The following is a 7,953-nucleotide window of genomic DNA, read 5'->3' on the forward strand; positions in this document are numbered from 1 at the left end:
TGTCTGTTGGAAGCATCTGATGTGATTCAATGTCAAAGTCCTCTGCCCAAATTAAAATGAGACCAAATGCGGGTTCAACAATACTGACTTTGTTATATTAAGTGTACGGGAGAAAGAGAGAGAGGGAGAAGACAAGAAAGTAGAAGCAGAACAAAGTCACTGCTGAGGATCCAGTGGCATCCCACTGGTCCTTACACCGTCCCTCGTTAGTGGGAGTGGTTTCCAGCTAGCTCATTAGTGTGAGAGTGAGCATGAGGGGCAGGAGCATCGTGGTCTCACCACTGCGCATCCTCAGGTCTTGACTGGGTGGCTGTCGGGGGGTCTGCTCTGGGGGTCGTGCGAGGCAAATACCCCTCAAAATCAAGCGTCCTATTTGTGACCCCACTTCTTGCCCTGGTTCCATAACACACCCCAGTGGAGCAGCACCGTGAAAAGCGTCAGGATTGGTCCTGCCTCCACAAGGCCAGAAGTGAAACTGTTCCTTTTTGAGGCTCCCGCAGAGGCACCCAGGGTGTTTCTGCAACAAAGTTTCACCACTGAGCTCCGTGTTTAAGGCATGGTCTGCAAATGTGATTAACCCTTTCCTTACAAACCACACAAAATCATGATTCATGTGTGGGGCTACTGGGTCACTAAGCTGCTTGCAGTGCATCTCTTTTTCCTCTACTTCAAGCTGTAACCCAAATTGTTTCTCTAACGAGGTCAGGGTACCAGCAATTTGTGTTTAATACATCTAAAACACATGGCTAATGTTCGCATAAATAGATAATGTTTGTAGTTAACATGAACTTTCCAAAGAAGTGAGGTAAGCTCATAGGTATTTAGGCAGAGACTAATCAGCCACATCTCCGCAATGGTTTAAAGATTTCCCAGCTTCCCAGTTTGGAAAGTCACTTTCATATCCACATTAAACGCTTTGAGACTAAGGCAAAGGCAACCTCCTACTATAGTCAGAGCTCTGTTAAGAGGGATACATTAAACAGAAACATTTTTATTTTTAAAAAGCCAAAAAGATACTGGCAGTAGCCAGTCACTGCTACTAAGAGAACTTTACACATCTGCACAAACAAGGAAGTATTTTTTTAAATACATGGATAGTTCATTGGAAACATTTTGTTAATGTTTTTGTAGGTGTGTATATTCAAAAAAACTGAAAGCAGTTTTCAGACTGGTGAAGTTTAACCCTGGAGCAGAAGAGAAGATCACAAAAGCTGAAGTGTTTTGGATTTAATTTTCACCCATTAAAAAAACACTAATTAGGGAAAGGTAACTATCTTGCAAATAATCTTTTTTGTTGTTTAAGTAAATAACCTGCTCATATACCAGGACAAGAAGAGATTAGAATCTATACTTATGGTTACACTTATCATTCTAAAGTTGTTTGTGATACTCTCCTATCTGCTGATATAACAACAAAAAGCTTGGAAAAGAGGTAGTGAAAGAAGAGTTGAAGAGCTAGATTGCAAAACAATTTGACAATGTATTCAAGAAGAGTTTCTGTAGCCAGGAACAGGTTTTGATATCCTACTTTTTGTGTATCAACCCCCCTTGTTTTACTGCTCGTTGGCTTCCATTTCCAGTTTTCATCTTTATCTCTCAGTGGTAGTTATGCCATCGCTCCCCAACACGTCAAAACATTCCAGCGTGGAGGTATCTAAGATCAAGGGAGTGCTGCTGAGCAGTGATAACAACATCAGTGCTTTATCCTCCATTTCAGAGCAAGCTGAAGAGGAAGGCAAGTTATCAGAATTTTACTAACCACAACCTTGGTAAGAAGAGAAACATGAGAAAAAGCGTTAAACTTCACTTTCTCAAATAAAACGTTCAAGTCGATTTAAGCCCCTTCTTTTAGCTAGCAAACACTTATCCAAAAATTCGCATAACTGGTTAAGTTTATCATCTACAATGACATCATTATAATCTCACATATTACTATTTTACACCAAAGTACAGATGTAATTTCTTATAAACCAATCTTTGAAACAAACTTCTCTAGACTAAGAGCAGCACTCACAGGCGCATCCTCAATTACACACCACAATCAAGACTGAGATGTCTGGTTGTCCCTTAAAAATTAGCTCTTTTACCTACACACTATTGACTTTCTTGGGACAAGTACCCTTTTACAGCACTTTGTGCAAAATTGAAGATTTCAGAGGTGACAGCATGAAACTGAAAGAAGATAAAATACAATATATTAATTGCTTTCCTCCCACCAGTGGAGACTGCCTTGATAAACTGGTAGGTGGAACTGGTTGTTCAACATGCACAAAGGCAGAAGAGCAATTTTCAGTTTTATTAGTATCACTTCCACTTTTATAATCCAGTTGCAGGATTTCCTGATTATTCTGTTGAGAGCTGGGAATGTAAATACAAAAATGAAGAATAAGTGGTTATGTTTTATAATCTAAGCAGTTTAATGACACCACAAGCATATTTTAGGGTATTTGGAATGATAGTTTTGACTTCCCTTTTCCCAAAGGAAGCTAGCTCTATATAGAAACTTCTTCTTATGTCAGCACTATTAACTTCTTTCAAACTATGCCTGTAGTCAAGAGCCAAGTTAGTTTTCCAGCTTTAATGAAAAGTAACTTAATGGCACAAGCAGCGAAGTTGGGATCCCATCCCAGAAAACATATTTATTGAGTTTGAGAAAGAAACAAATCATCTCCACTGTGCTTGCTTGGTAATCAAGTCTTTACCTTCTGCTCATTCTCCCTTTTTTGTGCTTGTATTTTCAAGCACTCGGTGTTTAGTTTACCAACATCTTTGCAGACATCGGTCTCCTCACTTTTCCAGCAAGTCAGATGTCAAAGTCCCAAGGTACAGGAAATTTTGTTCTGTTAGATTCAGATCACAGAACAGGTAGGTATTTCTACTTGTTGCTGATTAGCCTCAGATGAAATGCCGAGTCTTGATCATTTTCTTTTCAGTAATTTTCAAGGTTTCTTGCATTTCGAAGACATTCAAGAATTTGTTTCTTTGTTGACTGCTAATAGCTAAAAGAAGGAATAAGGTTCCAAAAAGGAGTATTTTTTTTTATTCCTCAACTTAGTGTCCTCTGCACTTTTCTAGGACAACAAATGTAATCTCAGCAGAAAATCCATGTTTCTGGAAGGAGCATGACACAAGTTATGAGCAAGAGTTAAAAACCAGGAACAGTCTTGGTACATATTAGGCAAGAGTCATTCATCACCATTAGCTGCTACTTAAGTATTGGCAGAAGACTGACTAATGAGTATGGAAAAAACCAAATCCAGTTAAGTCTTAATGACAGATAAGTTTTTTGACATGTTGTATAATTTAGGAGACAATCTTCCAGTTTTCTTTCTTTTCTGTTTGAGAGAAAATAACCCAAGGGATGTATCTCTACATTTCTTTGCCTTAGAAGAGGGTCATAATATACAGTCAATAATATGACTCAGCTGTCTTGAAATTTCAGGGAATTCATAGTCAGTCTTAGTCAATTCAGTAAGTCTCCTGTGTTTGACAAATATGCTCTGTGGCTCACAACCCTCAAAAGCTACATTTGCAAGTGTTTCCCTAATCAGAAGCTGCAGGCAAAAGTGCCAAAGTTTTTCTACATAAAAATCCATGAATGTAAGGTAATTTAAGGAAATGTGTTAACAGGTAAACCAAAAACCCAAACAACAAAAAAACCAGCCTGAGGTTTATCTAACCCTCTACTGGTAAAATGCAATGGGGCATGAAACCAGAGATCACTGAACCTTAAGTTCTATGTTTGACCCAACTGTTTGTACTTAAACTAGACTGAAGAAGTCACTTCTGCTGCTGCAAGTCAGCAACATCCCAGAGGGACAAGAGCTTCACTAGTGTTCCATCACTTCTCCCCTTCAATGTAACAAAGGTAGGCTGGACCCTTACAATTTAATTTTTACATTTCTGGAGCTCAGATAGTTTTTCAAAGACAGACTATAAACATTCCCAGGGAGTTTCCTTAGCAGGCATAATTGACCAAGTGCTTTTATTCCCCGCTTTGGTGGCTGTAAGAACACTCTTAATAGAGAACAAGTGATGATGTCTACTCACATTTCCTGTTTGAAACACATGGGCTTCTTAAGACTGCCTTTCACAAAATCTGTGCCCAGAATTAACTAGAAAAATACTTTTCTAGAATTCAAGTGTAAATACATGCTATATAAAAGAATGTGTGTGCTACAAAACCATTAAGTATTGCTTAGACTGAGAAGTCAGATCCAGAATTACATAAACTGTACTCAGCCTGCTGCATTTCCATTTGACCACAAGTTAACATGCAGGATTTATAAAAATGCCTTTTTTTCCTTTTCTAAAACAGTTTAATTCCCTCTACGCCTCACATCCCCACTGGGTTTGGGTTTGTGTTGGGTTTTTCGTTTGTTTTGGTTTTGTTAAAGTTAATACTATACCAGTACTGCAAGGAGACAAGAAAACCCACCAGTTAATACACAGAGTATTATTTCTGGTTCATTTAACACTTCATTAACCATTCAGAAATAGAGCTATAGAACAAATTCAGTTGGGAGGAACCTCTAGAGGTTATCATGACCAACCGTGCACTCAAAACAATTCACATACATTTGCTGTCCAATTAAATACAGAGAGAAACAAATCTATTTTCTCTCTCCCATTTGGATTAGGATACTACAAAGAGACATTTGTAACAGAATTCTTTGCTATGACACATTCAACTTAAAAGAGAAAAAGAAAATTCCCATCCAGTTTTAGCATAAATATTTTTGTGGCCTCTTCCAGTCATAGTTACAATTTCAGACAGGCATCATCCACTTGGAGCAGCTGGATGTCTGCCTTTTTAAAAGGATGATACAAATCTCCCACAAGCCTGGAATGTAACGCATAAAAAGCTGCAAAAGCCCCAAACCTCAGCTAACGCTAGAAGCCAGTCTGTTCTTCAGCTGGCCAAAGTACAAACTCTTATTCTTTCCCTCATGCTCCCCCTCCAACTTCATCACACACACACACAAAATGCACATATAGCCCAATTTTCCTCAACAGGCAGGATTTACCAGATCTCACACATTTTTTAGTAATTACAAACCAGTAAGTAATAAGGCAAGACTTAGTTTTATAAAGGCATTTTAAGACTACACTGGAAAGACTAGTTTTGCAGTACTAATCTTGTCCAGTTATAAATATAAAAAAATCAGTTTCTGCATGAGCATAAAAGTAAAAAAAAAACCCAAAACTTAACTTCCCCTCACTCTAATACAACATTCCTCAAATGTCCTATTAACTATAACATTTGTTAACCTTTATTAATGTACTTAACTAGGCAAAGCAAACCTACATGATACCAGTCTAGAGATACTAGGATTTCTTGCATGGTTTGGAATTAATGTATCATCATCCCAATTTCCTTTCTCCTAAAACAGGCAGGGAAAAGCAATGTGAACAGTTTTCTATTTGGAAGTGACTGATATTTGCAGGATGTTCAGAGTATTCCTGGTACCCAGAGAATCTGCACCAGAAGTCTCAAAAACTACATAACGAGTTGACTTTTTATGTGCAAAAGCAGTTTTTTGCAGGCTGAATGTCAGCCTTAGGCTTGTTGTCTGGCAATCTACAGATAACTTTAATTTGTTCTGAGCTGAAACTACGATGATCATCAAGGTTGTTCGAATCTGAGTTACACGTGAGCAAGGCATTTAAAAAACACACCCCACACTACAATCCAGGGAACAACTGTGATCAGGAAGTCCATTCCCTATGTGATAACACCTTTTAAAGGTGTTATTTTCTTCCAATAACTGGAAACCTCTTGTGATATATTTTCTCTTGTGATGGTACAGCATTAAAGCCTTGCTGGTTGCAGAAATTCATACTGTAAAGCTCTTGGCAACTTTCAAAAAGTGAGTTATCCAGGAAAAAGTATCCCCCGGTTTGCTCCCAGAAAGCAGGAATGGCCTGATTATCAGAGAAACAGTTAACTAAGTACTGAGCTACTTTATGACTTCCAATAAAGCATAATTGCTTTGTAAACAGCTCAGCTACACCACCTTTCCCAAAGAATACTCTAGAAAAACCACATACACACACAAAAAAAGGAAACAAAACCCAGAAAACCCATCTCAGTGCCATCGCTCATGCAGTAAACTGCAACAAATATAGAACAAAGTTGCCATTAACTCAGAATGACAGTTTGAAGCAGCCAAACAATTAAAACACTTTGGCATGGATTTGCAGGCTGATTTGTTTGCCTGCTCTGGGAAAACACGAAACTCTGTCTCCAAGTTGCTAAGAATGCCACCAAGTTAACACCTAAGGAAGTGCAGGGCATCTGCAACAGTCAAGTTACAACTGTTGCCACATTTATAAAGTTATATGTTATAAAGTTGCCACATTTATCGCCCGAATAAAAAAGCCGAATATTTCATGGAACCCATAAGGAATTGTGTGGTTTCATAAATTCCTCTGTGAACACTGAGCTTGGCTGATGTGTGGTTTGTCTACACTGGCTGAAGTATGCTTCCAAATATCAGTCTGAAAAAGTTTGCCAATGCTATTGTTTGAGAATAAAGCTATTTACTGGGAAGCTTTAGGTTCACATGGGGCTTTATTTTAGAACAACTTATCCAGTCAGTTCCTCACAGCAGATAAACCATTAAATCCCATCACCCTCAGTGCTGGAATATTACTAGGAAGTAAAGAAGTTTACACTGAATAACTGGACTTTGATTATTACATTGCATCACAGAAATACAGCATAGAAGCAACGAGTATGAGAACATCTCTATAAATTAACTGTGAGGTGGGAGAGACTAATGAATGATTCAGATCATGATGGGAAAGATCCTAACTTTATCCAGTGTCATAAATTTGAATGCCTGCTATAGCTCCAAGAAGGGATGTGAGGGCACAAATAACTAATAGAACAGAATAGCTTCTGTCTATTAAGGTCTACAAAATCCAGATTCAGAATCCAGTTTAGCACTTCTTTACAAGTTTGCTGCAGAATTAAATTAGGAAAAGCTTCATAGTACCTACCATTTACTTTTAAACATATACTTTCCTCCTGCTTGTTCTGCATGGGCAGTGTTTATAAAGCACCCTCTGTTCAATCAAAAGAATTAGAGACCAAAAAAAAAATCAGAGACATACCCATAACAGCCACAGAAGTAATTGGCCTGATTCCTTAATAACTTCAGGAATACTGAAAAAGGCCATGAAAGAAGAAAAGGAAAACAACCAGGCAGTTTGCACTAGTTTGGCCAAAGTTTTGCTAATACTCAGTTCTACTATAAAACGCGCAAGTACTGGTAAGAAACAGCAGTTTTACACGTAACATCAGCAAGAGCAGATCTCGGGACAGCACGAAATTAGGTTTTACAGGCAGCACAGATGAGACACTGGCTCTGTCAGCCGAGTGCATCCTGGAGCAGGACGCTGTACGCCAGGATCCACACACACACCCATCGGGAGAGGCTCTGCTCCCATTTAACCACCGTGAGCCCACACAGCGCCCATCCCAAGAACTGCCGGAACGCACGGACAGAAAACAGCTCTGATTCAGGGCTGGAGGGATCCACACTGGAAAAACGACAACAACAACCCGCTATTGCCTCCTCTCCCAGGTCGCGTCCCTGGGAGCACCCGGAGCCCGGGATGCGCCGCGGGAGCTCTCCGGGCTGAGCGCCGCGCCCTGGGCCCCGCGGGTCGCGATGCCCCCGCGGCTGCCGGAGCCCCTCGGCCCCGCACCGACCCCGCCTCACTCACTCACTCAGTCGCTCACTCGCTCACCTCAGAACCGCGGCCTCGCCGCCCCGACCCGGCCCGGCGCCGCCGCCCCGCCGGGCAGCGCCCGCAGCGCTCGCCGCCGCTCCGGCCGCCCCGCTCCCCTCGGGCCGTGCCTGTGCCCCGGGCGCGGGCGGCAGCGGCGCCGGCAGCCGCTCCCCGAGAGCCGCCGCCTCCCGCACGGGAATAACAGGAAGGGAG

General features: G+C 40.8%; 1 protein-coding gene across 1 annotated transcript in view; it reads right to left on the reverse strand.

The window, feature by feature from the left end:
• Positions 1-7,897, reverse strand: part of PIK3CA (phosphatidylinositol-4,5-bisphosphate 3-kinase catalytic subunit alpha) — a 41,584-nt gene extending 33,687 nt beyond the window's left edge. Inside the window, exon 1 of the mRNA XM_050307977.1 lies at positions 7,759-7,897. The gene's annotated coding sequence lies outside the window, so the exon portion shown is untranslated. The remainder of the gene's footprint in view (positions 1-7,758) is intronic.
• Positions 7,898-7,953: the final 56 nt, after the last annotated feature.

This window comes from Myiozetetes cayanensis, unplaced genomic scaffold (genome assembly GCF_022539395.1).
Source record: "Myiozetetes cayanensis isolate MyiCay16 unplaced genomic scaffold, myiCay2020 scf13, whole genome shotgun sequence".
Lineage (NCBI taxonomy): Eukaryota > Metazoa > Chordata > Aves > Passeriformes > Tyrannidae > Myiozetetes > Myiozetetes cayanensis.